The sequence below is a fragment of the Eschrichtius robustus genome, chromosome 7 (genome assembly GCF_028021215.1).
Source record: "Eschrichtius robustus isolate mEscRob2 chromosome 7, mEscRob2.pri, whole genome shotgun sequence".
In the NCBI taxonomy this organism is placed as follows: Eukaryota; Metazoa; Chordata; class Mammalia; order Artiodactyla; family Eschrichtiidae; genus Eschrichtius; species Eschrichtius robustus.
Genome location: NC_090830.1, coordinates 41,718,885 through 41,735,543, shown reverse-complemented (window position 1 = coordinate 41,735,543; position 16,659 = coordinate 41,718,885).

Genomic DNA, 16,659 nt, shown 5'->3' with positions numbered 1-16,659 from the left:
TCCAAAATCTATGGGACACAGCCAACGCAGTTCACAGGGGGAAGTTATAGTGATACAAGCTTATTCTTAGGAATCAAGAAAAATATCAAATAAACAACCTAACATTACACCTGAAGGAATTAGAAAAAGAAGAAAAAACAAAACTCAAAGCTGTCAGAAAGAAAAATTAAGAAAACTATACCATATGCAATGACATCAAAAAGAATAAGATACCTAGGAATAAACACACCTAAGCAGGTAAAAGACATGTGCTCAGAAATCTATCAGCCATTGGTGAAAGAAGTTGAAGACAACACAAAAAGATGGAAAAATATAGCATGTGCATCGACTGGAAGAATTAATACTGTTAAAATAACCATACTACCAAAGACAATCTACAGATTTAATGCAATCCCTATCAGAATACCAAAGCATTTTCACAGAACTTGAAAAAGTAATTTTAAAATTTGTATAGAAACACAAAGACCCCAAATAGCCAAACAATCTTGAGAAAGAACACAGCTGGAGGCATCACGCACCTTGACTTCAGACTATACTGCAAAGCGACAGTAATCAAAGAGAAAGGTACCAGAGCAAAAACAGACACAAAGATCACTGGAATAGAATAGAGATCCCAGAAATAAGCCCACACACTTATATTTAATTGATTTATGACAAAGCAGGCAATATGGAGAAAAAACTGTCTCTTCAATAAGTGGTACTGGGAAAACTGGTCAGCTACATGGAAAAGAATAAAATTAGATTATTTTAGCACACCATATATAAAATAAATGCAAAACTGAATAAAGACCTAAATGTAGGACCAGAAACCATAAAACCCCTAGAGGAAAATATAGAACATTCTTCAACATAAATGATAGCAACAGTTTTAGGTTCAGTCTACTAAGGCAAATGAAACAAAAGCAAAAATAAACAAATGGGACTTCACTAAACTTAAAAGATTTTGCACAGCAAAGGAAACCAAAGACAAAATGAAAAGACAACCTGCTGAGGGAGAGACAATATTTGCACATGATAAGAGGTTAACATTCAAAAAAGATGACCAAGCAAGGGTTCATACCTAAACTACAGAAACAGCACATACAACTCAATATCAAAAAAACACCCAAAATCTTTTTTTAAAAAAATGAGAAGCCCCAAATAGACATTTTTTTCCAAGGAAAAACTACATATAGACAGCCAGAACTCACAAAGATGCTAAACATAACTAATCGGCAGTAAAATGCAAATCAAAACTATGAGATATATCACCTCAGTCTTGTCAGAATGGCTGTCATCCAAAAGATCACAAATAACAAAGGTTAGTGAGGATGTGGAGAAAGGGAAACTCTTGTACACTCTTGATGTGAATGTGAAGTAGTGCAGCTACTGTGGAGAGCAGAATGGAGGTTCCACAAAAAACTAAAAATAGAACTACCATAATATCCAGCAATTTCACTGTTGGGTATATCAGAAGAAAACAAAAACACTATTTCAAAAAAAAAAATAACTGCACACCAATGTTCATAACAGTGTTATTTGCCATAGCCAAGATATAGAGTCAAACTAAGTGTTCCTCAATAGCTTAGTGGATAAAAAAGATTTTTTATGATGACTTCAGCAAAAAATGAAATTTTGCCATTTGCAAGGACATGGATGGATTTGGAGGGTATTATGCTTAGTAAAATAAGCCGCAGAGAAAACAAGCATGGCATGTTATGAGAAAAAAAGCACGGTATGGTATGAGAAAACAAGCATGGCTATGTTATCACTTACACGTGGCATCTAAAAAATTGAATACAATAACAACAAAAAAACAGACTCACAGATTAAAGAACAGACTAGTGGTTACCAGCAGGGAGAGATAGGGTGGAGGAGCAAAATCGTGGTAGGAGATTTTGAGGTACAATCCACTATGTATAAAATCAATAATCTACAGTGATGTACTGTGTAGCATGGGGAATATAGCCACTCTTTTATAATAACTATAAATGGAGAAGAACCTAAACATTTATGAATCACTATGCTGTACCTCTGAAACTAATATAATAATGTAAATTAACTATAGATCAATAAAATATAAAGTAAGAAACAATAAAGGCGAGACACAGATTATTAGATAGAAATCAATTAAATAAACACAAGTTTTGGAAATCAAGGAATTAAAAAACAACACGTAAGACACAACATTGGCATTTAAAGTGTACAATCTATTTATTTAAAAGAAATCATTTAAGTGGTAAAAAATGGTACCCATTCTCACAATTTTGTGTATCTAGGATAAATTATTATCTACAAAAATATGTTACAAATATTCACTCAAAAAGAAAGAGAAAATTGGGATAAACCCATTTTAGTATCCAAATTTAATATCAAAGTCTCTATGCAAAATTGATTTGAATAAGTTCTGTTAGCCACTTCTAGTTTCTTTGTGATGTAAAATCTTTTAAAGCATAAAAATCAGCCTTTCTACATTATTCCATTAGACACACATAGAAGTTAAAAGAAATGAGAAGACAGAACAATCAACCAGGAAGGTGAATTTACTGAGAAACAGTCATTCGTTCTCCCTCCTCCTTTTCTTTTCCTCCTTTTCCAGGTCTCTTTCGGTTCCGATCAAGAGAAATCTTGAGAGTTCTGAGAATATTTCTTTGAGGGCTTCAAATCACCATACCTACATCCTCTGCCACAACTACACACACGGGGACAAAAATAAACCTCTGCTATCTACTCACGTAGGAGGGCTTCATGCAAAATAAACTCCTACATGGAGACCAACAGGTGAGTTTTCTACCTGTTCTTTCTAATGTCCTTCCATTATAGTAAATCCCACACATTATGAGGAAGAAATGGTTATGTGAGCTTTTCCTTGAAGTCAAAAAACTTGCCTTCATTTCAAGTACCTGGTGATCATAGGGTACAGCCAGGGAAGGTGCCATCCCCCTTGGGGGGAGGGGCGGTGGATGGGCTCCCGCACCCATGCACCTCCTGATGCACAGATTCTGGAGAAACAAAGGGCGGTCACACCGCAGTTCAACCTGTCAGGCTGTCGGGCCACTGGGCAACCCGACCAGCCTGGAAGTGCCCCATCAGTTTGCTGAAAGCAAAACCCTGTCCCCCCTGTGAAGCCAGGCAATTTGGGTCAGAGAGTCAGAGGAGACCGGTAATCAACTCCTCCTCTCTGCTCACCTCCTTGGGGTTGCAGCAACCCTATCTCCAAACCCAAATCTGACCCTGGAGTGCCAAACTGGGAGTGGCAGGTGGGCTCTGCCGGTGCTTCAGCGCCCTCTGGAGGTTGTCTGCTCTAATGGCAACTCTCAGCCCTTCCTCCTCCTCCTTCCCTAGTCCTGGGGGCTGCCTTGGCCTCCTGCAGCTGCTGGCCTGAATTCATTCTTCTTTTTTCTCCAATTACAATGAAGTGTCTTACAGAGGTTTGGAATCTCTTGAAGAAGGAAGATCTTTTAGCCAATACACCTTAACCGTGAGAAGTTGGTTTCAAGAATGAACCTGAAATACTGTATTTTTCTCCTGATGATTCCAAGGAGAGACAGCTCAAGTTTTCTAAATCATAAGAAAAACCAAGGTAAATATGATATTCTGAGCCAGAGATGAAAAAGCAGTTTTTAGCACCCCCTCCTCATGTCATATGACCGGGATTTAAATCAATCAACTGCCACTGGTTTTTAAATCAAGTGACCCAACTTTAAATCCATCAGCTGCTTCCCTGTAACTCACGTGACTTGGCTTTGAATAGTAAGAAATGCAGAGGTATAAAAATGATGTTCTGAACAATAAATGGAAAGACAACATTTTAGAAAGTTTTTTCCTTTTCGAATGGACCATTCATTGCCTACAGAATAAAGGATTCCCTTGTGGATTTCTTGAACTGTAAACACATACATTGTCTCCGTTGGCTTGATTGACTTAGATTTTGGGTTTTGTTGTTGTTGTTGTTGTTGTTGTTGTTAACATCTTTATTGGAGTATAATTGCTTTACCTTGTTGTGTTAGCTTCTGCTGTATAACAAAGTGAATCAACTATTCGTATACATATATCCCCATATCCTCTCCCTCTTGTGTCTCCCTCCCACCTTCCCTATCCCACCCCTCTAGGTGATCACAAAGCACTGAGCTGATCTCCCTGTGCTATATGCAGCTGCTTCCCAATAGCTATCTATTTCACCTTTGGTAGTGTATATATGTCCATGCCACTCTCTCACTTCATCCCAGCTTACCCTTCCCCCTCCCTGTGTCCTCAGGTCCGTTCTCTACATCTACATCTTTATTCCTCTGCAGCGACTCCTGCTAGGGACGGATACTTCCTTTTATGCTCAGGGAAATCCCCTAGTTTGAATATGATTTGAGTTTGATCCTGTGAAACCATCAGAACTTCCCACCAGAGATAAATGAGGAGATTCTGGCCTTTATTAGTATGCATGATGAACACGGGTGTCCTGGCTGTACTTGCCAACCCTCCTATTTTATCCACCTATTTTTATCCACCTTCCTCCCTGTGAGTACCTTTGACCAACCCTGAGTTCAGACTCCTGACCTATTACAGTGACTTTGTCAGCCTTTCTTTAAAAATGGACAGGTAGGGCTTCCCTGGTGGTGCAGTGGTTAAGAATCCGCCTGCCAATTCAGGGGACACGGGTTCAATCCCTGGTCTGGGAGGATCCCACATGCCGCGGAGTGGCTGGGCCCGTGAGCCACAGTTGCTGAGCCTGCCTGCGCATCTGGAGTCTGTGCTCCGCAACAAGAGAGGCCGTGATAGTGAGAGGCCCGCACACCGCGATGAAGAGTGGCCCCCGCTTGCCACAACTAGAGAAAGCCCTCGCACAGAAACGAAGACACAACACAGCCATAAATAAATAAATAAATAAATAAATAAAAATATTAAAAAAAAAAAAAAAAAGGACAGGTAATAAAACGAATTTAACCTAGAAGCAGCAGCTCAGTAAGGGAAATAAAATCATCAGAAGTTATCTAATCACAGCCACAACCATCCAGGGCTCTGTCTTACCTGCTGGGTCATAAGAATGGGACCTTCCTAAACTTGAAGGGCATCCAATCAAATAAGTAAAGGTCTGCTCACCTCTGGCTCTTGGAGGGATTGCTAGGCACTCTACCCAGTGTATACTAACTGCAAAACACTGTCATGGTTGTGAAACACCTATGTTCCAGGAAAGCTTTTTGGGGTGCATGGGGAAGGTTTCTTTTTGACATCAAGCAAAAAATAAATCACCAAGCTCTTTGAGCACAGGGGTTCTTAAGAGGGCAGTAGAAGGAAGGAATGGGCAGAAAAGACGATCTCCGGTGAAGTGAAGGCCGTTTTTCCAAAAGAGTAGGATTTAGTCTCAGTTTAAGGAGAACACTTTTAAATAGCTGGGACAGCTCCAAACTGCAGTTTAGGGAACGAGTGCTTCAAAAGAACAGTGCTTTAAAAGTCCTGGCATGGCAGCAAGAGGATGAAGAGTTGGTTTTGCATAGTTTTGAACACAGGAGTAAAGAAGCAGAGGCATCTCTGACTAAAAGGCCCTGAGATCCTATGGCATCAATGGGTCAGTTGCAGGGGCAGGGGGTGTGGGGGGGCGATATTTCTCTCTCAACGTCTCCCAGGGCAGCCACCCCTCCCGACCCCACCCCCCCACTCCCTTCACCCTTCCTCCCTCCACTGTTGGGTCCCCAGGGACAGCACTTTTCAAGCTGGAGCCCTCAGGCACCATCTCTGCTGTCTGGATTCTTCCTGGAGCCTGGCAAGTTCTGGGACAGGAAGGCGGGTCTGCAAGGCCGCTGCGGTGCAGTCGGACCTGGAGGCCTGGAGGGGAACTGGAGCCCTGAAGCCCACCCACGTCCTTGAAGCCGAGGGAGGAACACATCCTCCTAACTGTACTTCTCAGGGGACAGCGTGCTCCCCACCCGACGGTGATCCATACTCACTTGAGGCAGCAAGGACTGACTCTAACTGGCCCCCTCGATTCCGCCTTAAGGGTCCTCGCACATGTGTGATAGCGCAGGCCCCGGATCTCTTTAGTCAGCTGAGGCCAGTGCTGCCGGCATCCCTCCAGTCCCATCCCCCAGCCCCTCCCTCTGGGACTGTATCTAATAGAAGAAAGAGCACAGAGGAATTGGCTGAATCAAGGGACCTGGGAGCCTGGGGATGAGTTTGAAGACCGAGAACCTAAGGCGCAATTACATATTATTGGAAACTCTTGTGGAGTGTGTGGGGGGGGGAGGTTAGGAGGCTGAGAGGCTGAGTCGACCTGGTGAGTCCAGCCCCAGGACACCACACAGCCCTGTCCCCCTTTCCCTGCCATCAGACAAGCAGTGCCGCAACTCCAGCAGGGACTCTGCACTTCCCCCTCCCTGATTCTCCAGAAGAGCAGGTGGCCCCCCTCTGAGGGCAGGGGCAAGACAACGGACCAAGTCCCCCTGCACTAAGGCGCTACTGGAATCTCTTCCTGAACAGCAGTGCTGGCTTGGAGCAAACCCGTGCACCGCCAAAGTTGGTCTCGTCTTGCAGCTGAGGGACGCAGGCTTTAAGTCAGCTGCCTTGGCTTTAAATCAATCAGTCCCCCCTTTAAGTCAGGTGACCCGACTTTAAATCACTGTGTGCCCCTCAAGCCTGACACTTCAAAAGTTGGGAACTTCACTTTGATCCCAACACCTCACACAGCTGAATGCTGTAGTCAGCACTGTAGTCACCCCCAAGCCTGGCTTAGAGGCAGGATATAAGGTAAGGGGATGGGCTGCACACCTGGTGAGGAGGGTGCACTTCATGTACCAGGAGGGTCCAGGTACTCTGGGTACAACAAGCAGTGCACGATACAGCATCTCCCTGGCAAAGCTGGTGATGCACAGGGTGAGCAGGCACACCCAGGCACGCAGAGGTTCCAGGCCGGGAGCTGGGGCACAGCCAGCTGGGAGGGTGTGAAAGCCGAGGATCTGAGCCTTCTTGAGAAAGGCAGACACAGAGGACGGATGAGAAACAAAGACCAGATGAAACGTGGATTTGAAAAGCACACCCTGCTCTTGAAATTGGAGTGGGGTCACCCCAGATTTGAGTCTTCTTACGCCCCAGTACCTAGTGTTCTGGCATTTGCCCAATTACTTATAAAATGTGACTGATAATATCTAAACCATAGAATACTGCATTTGGAGTGGTTTTGCGTGTTTATGTTTCTAGAGTGGAATAATCTTTTCTACAAGAAAAATGTACACAATCTGAAATAAATTCAAACCCCTCTTTATAAAGTACTATATCGGACTTCCCTGGTGGCGCAGTGGTTAAGAATCTGCCTGCCAAGGCAGGGGACATGAGTTCGAGCCCTGGTCAGGGAAGATCCCACATGCCGCGGAGCAGCTAAGCCCATGGGCCACAACTACTGAGCCTGCAGACCACAACTACTGAAGCCCGCGCGCCTAGAACCGGTGCTCCACAACAAGCGCAGTAAGAGAAGCCACTGCAATGAGAAGCCCGCGCACCGCAACAAAGAGTAGCCCCAGCTTGCGGCAACTAGAGAAAGCCTGTGCATAGCAACGAAGACCCAACGCAGCCAAAAACAAATTAATTAATTAATTAGTTAACTATTTTAAAAAGGTACTGTATCCTTCTGTACAGCTTCTCTGGGAAGAACTGAGAGATGGTGTAGGAGAGTGAGAAAGACCAATATTTAGTGCGCATCTCTCATGCAGGTGCTCTGCTGGCTCAGATAGATTTATCCCCACTTTACAAAGGAGGAAATAGTCTCAGAGAGGTTTAGTAATTTTCCCAAAGCCAAACAGCTATGGAGTGGCAGAACCAAGATCTGAACCAAGTCTGTTACCTTCAAAGCTTAAGTCCTCATCACAACAAAACTCAATTAATATTTACATTTATCGAATTACATTGCAACCTGGGGAGTTCTTGGCGCAATCCTGAATAAGAGTGAGAAAGAAAGAAATAGCATTGTTCCTATAGTCAACCCAAATTTTGGAGCAGCTACTAGATGCCTGGCCCTTTTTGGGGTTCAGCAGTGATCAAGACAGGAAGAGTCCTGCTTTCATGAACCACGTATTGGGGAGGAGAGATGGGTGCAACTTGGGTGAGGGATTTAACCTTGCTGGACCTCTGTTTTCTCATCTGGAAAACGGGAAGGGTGTTCCTCATTTTCTGGGACTGTCCAGCCCTCACATTCTCTGATTCCATAAGAAGCATTTGTTTTCCTGTTTCTTTAGAATTCATTCAGGCCGTGAGCTGTGATGAATGTTGTTAGCTGCTCCCCAAAGCACTCTATTCCCACCCTTTTCCTGTGATCAGGTCTTTCCCGAAACATGACTCACAGTCAGTCAAGTCACAGAACCTAAGGGGCACCCAGCAGAAAAATTCCAACCCTTGCTTCCCAGGAGCTCTGCGGTCTACCTGCCAGGTAAACTTAACTCACCTGGCACAAGGTGGCCATCCCTGGTTTCACATCAACATGATCTCAGGCACAAACCTCCTTGTTTTTCCATTTTGTCTTTAAGTTACTTGTTGAAACAACTGCACAAATATGACACAGATATAAAATCAGGCATCTTCTACCCCCAGTGCCTACTAATAAATGATTTTCTGCCACTTTAATAATAAAGATAGAACATTTCAACATTCTGCTACCCTTATTATTTGTCATTTTTCTTGATATTTCTATTGACTACATCTTTCAATATTTTAACAAAGGAACATTTATTTAGGTTGTTTCAGACCCAGCCTTTAGTGGTAAAGGTTTTGTTGTTATATTTCTATTATGTTTCCTTTAAAAATCATTATCCTATTTAAATGGATTAAGTCACTTCTATAGGCATTTATCTTATGATATTGATGAAATTGATACATAGAGGGCAGTAGTACAAGTTGATTGGACTTGAGAACATCTATTAGCACAGTTAAGTATAAATATTATCTATATGTAAACCAAAGTACAAGCCGAGTGAGATTCTCTGACTTTTTTTCACTGTCTGCCCCTCAAGCCTGTGAGAAATGGAATATTTCTTGCCCTATCAGTAAACAAAGGATGTCACAGTCTTCAGCACTTGCAGCCCTCCAATGTGAGCCGGCGGGCCCTGAGGCACTCAGGATATGCAAATACAGAATGCAGGCCCCAGAGAGCGGAGGTGCATATCAAAGGAAGGATTTCAGTGAGCCCAGGCCAAGAAAAGCGCCACATTCCTCACCTTGGGAGAGCTGGTTTTCCTTAGTTAACAATCACCTTTTGATGTTCCCCATTACCTGCGCCAGTCCCCCGCCCTGTCCCCTCCCCCCGGTACTTTAGCTCAGGGAGGAAGGAGCGCAGAGGGACGCGGCTGAATAAGGGGCCTGCGCGCCTCGGGAGGAGTTTTCAGCCGCTTTCCCCGCAGTCGGGAGGAGGGGCGCTGACGCTGCAGCCGGACCCTGCGCCTCCCTTGCCCCGTTTCCCCTCAGGACGCTCAGGCCGACCCCCTCCCCACGCCCACCAGGCCTCGCGAGCCAGGCCGAGGGCAGGGGCGAGAGGAGGGACCGAAGTTCCCGGGGACCAGACGCTGGAGGCCGCTCTTTCTGCACAGCAGCGGCGGGTGGCAGCGAACCCCTGCCCCTCAGAAGCTGGTCTTGTGCTGCCGCCCGGGCACCGGACCAGGCGGAGGGCCGGCGCCCACTTACCCGGCCCGCCGTCCCCGCGACTGTCACGGCTTCGGCCGCCGGGGCACCTCCAGAGCCGGCAGCCTCAGTGAGGTCGCCCTCCCCTCGGGCTCCGGGGCAGTTCCGTGAAGGCGGAGGGAAGAGACCCCGCCCGAGCCGGGAGTTCCAGCTCTGAGGAAACGCGGGCTCTGTTCAGCGCGCAGTGGGTGGGACCGCTCTGCCCCGAGGCCTTCCGGGAGGGAGCGCGGCGGCGGGGGAGGGAGCCGCCAGGAGCGCAGGGCCCCGTCGGGGGCCCTTGAGGGGCGGCCCGGCCTGGGGGCCACGCCCTCTGTGGCCGCAGCCCAGGTCTTTTTCCTGGAATCCTACACGAAAAAGTTAGAAAGATACACAGTCTATAGTAAATATTCACAAATGATTGTTGCTGCTGTGCTCACTATTCTATTAAAGGTGTAAAATCCATACAACACTTTAAGTTCAAAATTAAATATGAATTTTTACCTTTCTAATGATGTCTCTGATATTCACAGTTGTGGTTAATGAATCAGAGACTGTGGCATCACTAGTTAAAAATGAGCTTGTTAAAAAAATAGAACTCAGGCCCACCGGACCTACTGAATCACAATCTGCACTTTTACAATCTCCCCAGTGTACTTGTGTACCCATGAATAGTTGAAAGGTACATTTCTACCTCGACATGTCTTTTCTGTATGAGAAATACACACATTTTATCCAGTTTGATATAAATAAAACACTCAAAAATGCATATGCCTGTGTTGAAACCATCATTTTATCATTTCTTTTCCAGACAAGTATAGTCTCTATACTGGTTTTGTGGATCACATGCCATACTCTTTTCTTGTACTTAGAAATAAGGTAGAGAAAGTTACTTTGTAAATATATATATATATATATGTATGCATGTATATATATTAGTGGATAATTGAAGACACTCTTCTAAATTAAAAGCAGTTCTCTTAACTTGCTCTTTTCTTCTTGGGTCACATTATGAACTCTTCCCGTGGCCACATGGCATGTGTACTTATAATTTCAGGGAACTGCTGACATTCCAGGATGTGGCCATAGATTTCTCTCAAGAGGAGTGAGAATGCCTGGACCAAGATCAATGGGAATTGTACAGGGATGTGATGTTAGAGAAGTATAGGAATCTGCTCTCCTTGGGTGAGGATACCTTCCTTCCAGAATTCCTTATCCAACCACAGGGTTTGGAGTCCTTCATTTGTAGAATGTCTCCTGAAATCTTCTGCTTCCTACAATAGGGTTTCAGATTGCAACGTTTCAGGAAAGATTGGGAGTTTGTGGGTATAAATTTTCTTATTCTTTTAAAATTGCAGCCTCCCTTTTAATATACTTTGTAACTTCTTGGGATGTGTCTATATGAACTGTGTACTATATGCTTCTGTTATAGTCCTTAGAATATTTTATTGTCTTATTTTCTGTAACCGTTTTCCATGGATTCTTTGGGCTTAAGGTATATTAAAAGGGAGACTGCGATTCTCCCTTTAAAAGGGGACTTCCCTGCTGATGCAGTGATTAAGAATTCGCCTGCCAATGCAGGGCACCCGGTTCGATCCCCGGCCCGGGAAGATCTCACGTGCCACGGAACAACTAAGCCAGTGGGCCACAACTACTGAGTCTGCACGCCACAACGACTGAAGCCGGTGTGTCTTGAGCCCGTGCGCCATTTATTTTTTGGAGAATAAAACCACTTCTGAGTGATTAAAATTTAGGCCAGCTAGTCAAAATGCTTTATCACCTGTTCTTCTAAAACACTGATCAATGGAACAAGTTTTACTAGGGATAACAGTGTAATTGTATTCTGGAGTTCATATGGGCAATATGGTTTATGACCTTGATGCTGGATCACGACATTTCAATGGTATAACTGCTCTTAATTGTCTGTTTGTTCAACGATTAAAGTCTCACGTGATCTGAGTTCAGACTGGAGTCATCCTGGTTGGTTTCTGTCTATTGCAGATTTCTTCCAGTATGAAAGAAAGGACAAGAGCAATACGGCTTACTTTACAAAATGTCTTCAAACTAAATGATGATATAATCTACATTCAATTAATTTATACATACCCTACTGTAGAACAGGGTTCGTTACGCGGGCAGAGCCCGGTAATTATGTAACACTGAAACTTTTTCTGCACTGGTTCAAGTCCTCTTCCTAAGAATATGTTTATAATCAACATTCTTTCACAAATTACCCAATTTAATTCACCATAGCATTCCTCATATTAACTAAATGGAAAATCCTAGGCTATATACAAATCCAGAAAGGGCCAAAAATCATCAGCCCCCATGGATGATTACAACCCATTGCTGAGGCATTCAAATTACTTATTAAAGAACCACTATGTCCATCAACATCATCAATTTATATATTATTGCCCCAATGCTAGCCTTAACGCTGGCTCTCACAACATGAATTCCTCTTCCCATATCTTATCCACTAATTAGTATAAATGTAGGCATATTATTTCTATTAGCCATATCACACCTAGCCATTTATTCCATCCTCAGATCTGGATGAACTTCACATTCAAAATACTCACTCACTGGAGCTCTAGGAACAATAGCACAGACAATCATCTCATATGAAGTAATGTAGCAGTTATTCTATTCTCAGTCTTATGGATAAATGGATCATTTACACTTTCAACAGTAATTATTACACAAGAACACCTATGACTAATTTTCTCCTGACCCCTACCCAGAATTTGATTATCTCCGCAGTAGCAGAAATCCAATGAAGCCCCACTTGATTTAACAGAAGTAGCATCAAAACCTGTATATGTCTTCAGTGTAGAAAACGTAGCAGGCCCATTCACCCCGTCCCTCCTAGAGAATATGTCAATTTCCCTATCATAAACATTTCCACAGCAATCTATTTTTAGGAGCATTCGACAATCCCTAGGTGCCAGAATTATAGATTCTTTCATCTTGTAAATATAGTTTTTTTCAAAAAATAATTTTTATAGTTTTACTACCTTTTTTTTTTTTTTTTAATAGTCCTCTTTATTTTTTTTTAAAGATTTATTTATTGATTGATTGATTACTATGTTGGGTCTTCCTTACTGTGCTAGGGCTTCCTGTAGTTGTGGCAAGCGGGGGCTACTCTTCATCGCGGTGCGCGGACCTCTCACTATTGTGGCCTCTTTTGTTGCGGAGCACAGGCTCCAGACGCGCAGGCTCAGTAGTTGTGGCTCACGGGCCTACTTGCTCCGTGGCATGTGGGATCTTCCCAGACCAGGGCGCGAATCCGTGTCCCCTGCATTAGCAGGCAGATTCCCAACCACTGCGCCACCAGGGAAGCCCTAGTTTTACTACCTTTAAACAAAATGTACTCCATTGCTGTGGAATATTCCTTCATAGGGGCGTGCATGGTTCATTTCTGCATCCGCCTGTGATGGCCTTCAGGTTCTTTCAGGTTTGGCTCCTGTGGCTGCGAGTCCATGTCCGTGTGTCCTGGTGCAGGGCTGGTGGGTTTGTGTTCAACTGGGAGGAGCACTGTGGGTCTCTGTGCAGGGACTTCGCTATCTGAGGCCCGATTGTTTCAGAAGTGGTTGCATCCCCCCGTTGCGTACCAGGCTTTCCATTGCTCCACATCCTGCTGATATTTGATACTATGTCTTTCATGTCTGCCATTCTGGTAGGTGTATGCACAGTATTTTTCTTATGGCTTTAATCCCTCTGTTGTTAGTGAAGTTGTGCATCTTGTGGTATTCATGGACTATTTCCTGTTTTTTTTTAAAAAGTTTTAAAAATTGTGGTCAGATATACATAACACAAAATTTACTATCTTAACCATTTTTAAGTGCACATTTCAGGGTCAAGAAGTAATTCACACTGTTGTGCAAACCTGACCACCATCATCCTCCAGAACTTTTTCATCTTGCAAAATTGAAACAGTCCCCATTAAACACTCACTCCCCATTGTCCCTCCCTCAGCCCCTGGCACTCAACATCCTACTTTATGTCTCTATGTTTCCGACTGCTCTAGGGGCCTTGTATGAGTGGATCAAGCACTGTTTGTTTTTTTGTGTCTAGCTTACATCACTGAGCATAATGCCCTCAAGGTTCATCCCTGCTGCAGCCTGTGTCAGAATTGCCTTCCTTTTTAGGCTGAATAGCATCCCCTTGTATTGACGGACCGTGTTTTTCTTCTCCATTCATCCATTAGTGGACACATGTAATATCTACATTCATTTCTCCTGTCATAATATTTGTGGAATAACATCAGAAAGTCCTATGAATCAAAAGTCATTTGCCATTAACTTTTTTCTTAAACTTTTTGTTGTGGAAAACATCAAGGCTAAGAAAAGGGAAAAATACATGTCAGCTTCACTTGTGTTCAGGAATTAAAGCTTTACGGATTCACTTTATTCCCTGTGTGTGTGCTATGCGTGCGCATGTGCCTGTTTGCATACATATGCTGTGCATGTGCATAGGTATGTGCACTTGCACACATTAGTGTGTGCATGGGCATATGCGTGCATGTGTGTTCTCATGCTAGTGTGTGAATATATTTGTGCTGTGCACGTGCATATGTTTGTGTGTGTGCTGTGCCTGCCTGTGCGCACACCTGTGTGTTTGCTGGAACCACTTGCAAGTTGGCTGCAGACTGAATTGTGCCCAAGATATATCCGCACGCAGCTGCTCTAACAATCCTGCGTAGCCACGTAATGGTCACAGATCTCAGGGATTTAAATGGATGGAGCAGGATATCCTGACACAGAGTTTGTCTTCCAGTGACTGTCACTGTCTCAGTAACATCCTTCACACCTTCTTTAAGCCCCATTCAGGGTCCAGTTTAGACTCCCATTACATTCAGTCGCCTGCCCCAGGTCCCCTAAAGCAACAATGTCACCGTTGGAGAGCCCGGCCAAGGCTGGGGGTGCCCCTCCTGTTGGCCTGGCCTCCAGGCCCTGCACTTGGCTCCTGTGTTCCCATCTCTCAGCCTGGCCCCGACTTGGATGGGGCCGCCACCTCTTTCCACACAGGGTCCCATCGCCCAGTCAAGGGGGTTCATTCTCCCCAAACACAGCATCAGGAGTGGGGGGGGGGTGACAGTCCCCACTGGGTCTCCTTCATGTGAGACCCTGTGCTGTTGAAAGAGCAGGCACCCAGCCCTCGGGGGTGGGGGGCTGGGGGGCGACATGCGGCCCACGATGGGCAGGCGGGTCTCCGGGTGGGGCGAGCCAGTGTGCAAGGAGTTCCGCGGTGGGTTCTCCTCTCCAACGGCTTCTGTGCCCCTACCTCTCCCCGTGCCTCCCCTCGAAGACAGCGCGGTGCCCGGGACGGGAGCCATGGGAGCCGTCAGCCACCGCCCCCTCTACACACACACACACACGCACACGCACACGCACACGCACACGCTGCAGGGAAGCAGGACCTGAGTGCAGGGCTCTCAGCGGCCCTGAGCGCCCCGCCCGGAATCGGACAGCCGAATGGACAGACCGGATCTCCTGGCCCGGACCATGCAGGACTCTCCTGCCTGGGCTTCCAGTGTGGCCGCCTCCTTCTGGAAGCCTGGGAGGCTGGAGTCAGGCCACTTCTTGTCTGTCCTGGCAGCAGACTGGGCTGCACGCTAAGAAGTTCGTGGCTCGCCCGTGGATCCTGACCATCAGGTGGCCAGAGAAACTGGGGACATTTCTGTTTTGCCTGTTGAAATGTTTAATGACAAAGATTTTGTTCAGTTTCCTGATGTGGGTGTCCAAAGATGAGAGACCCATGTGTGTGATCTGTACCTCCTATGAGATCAGCCCTAAGCTAGTTTAAACATGATCAAGTTGTGTCTACATGGCAGACTTCGACCTCTGCATGTCCTGTCTCCTGATTATGTTTAGAGCTGACCATGCGTTGTCTATAATAAGAAGATTTAGACCTGACCATGTTCTGTGTACGCTAGGACTATGGGGACCTGGGTAGAGACCCGGCCTGGCCTCAGTACTGGGAAGCTCCGTGCCTGCATCTGAATGTCAGTGCTTAGATGTCTGGGGTCTGGAGCTGAGGTGGGCTTGTCTACGTAACAGCCTCTCTTCTGAGTGTGGTGACCTGGTCCTCCCAAGGGTCAGTGCTATGGTCGGGGCCTTAGTCTTAATCCCTGCAAGGTTCACCTTCCCTGGGGCTCATGGAGAATCCTCAGGAGGACTACCTGGCAATAATTCCAATTTACCAGCACGTGCATGGTGCATAGGGAAGCAGGTTTAGCTGGTGAATTGATTGCAGGGCACGCAGATCGGGCAAAAGGCCGATGGGTGAGAGCTGAGGCTGCTGCGGAGCTCTCCCTCCAGTCTACCGTCCCTACTCAGCAGAGTCCAGAGCTGCCCCTCGGCTTTCAGCCCTGCTGTCCTGTGAGTTTTCTCAACGTGTAAGTGAGACGAGAAAGGACTGAGCATGCCAGCACCAGGGTCGTGTGTTCAACTCTAGTATGAAAGCTTTAAAAACAGTTAAAATCACACAGAACCAAAGTGAGAAGAGGAGGACTCCTCTGGGACAAGTGTGAGGAAAGGAGACCCACCTGACACTTTTTCCCATCCCAGGAGGTCCCAGGGACCCAGCTTGTTTCCACATTGGGGGAGCCCCCTGCAGAGCCATGGTGTCCTGACCAAGGGGACGTGTGACCCCAGGTGCAGGGTCTGGGGAGGTGAGGTCACCCTGGGACTGTGGACATGTGACCCAGGTGGAGGGGTCTGGGCAGGTGGGTCACCCTGGTGAGTGTGGATGTGTGGCCCCAGGTATAGGGTGCGGGGACTGTGTGGGTCTCACCATACCTGCATGCGTCAGGATCACATGTATGGGGAGACCGCATATGCGCTCTTTGCCTGCAGTGTGTCCTGTCCCCTTTGAGATTTCCAACCTCTGCATTAAGGGTGTTGTCCTGATGAACCTGTGGCTCCTTTTCTTCTCTTAATCTTGTCACAATCATATGAGGTCAGGCATGTTTGAGTGGGTTGCTGCTCTGTGTTCCGGTGAGTGACAACACTTGGTGGTATCATATTAATACTATAGCATATCATATGT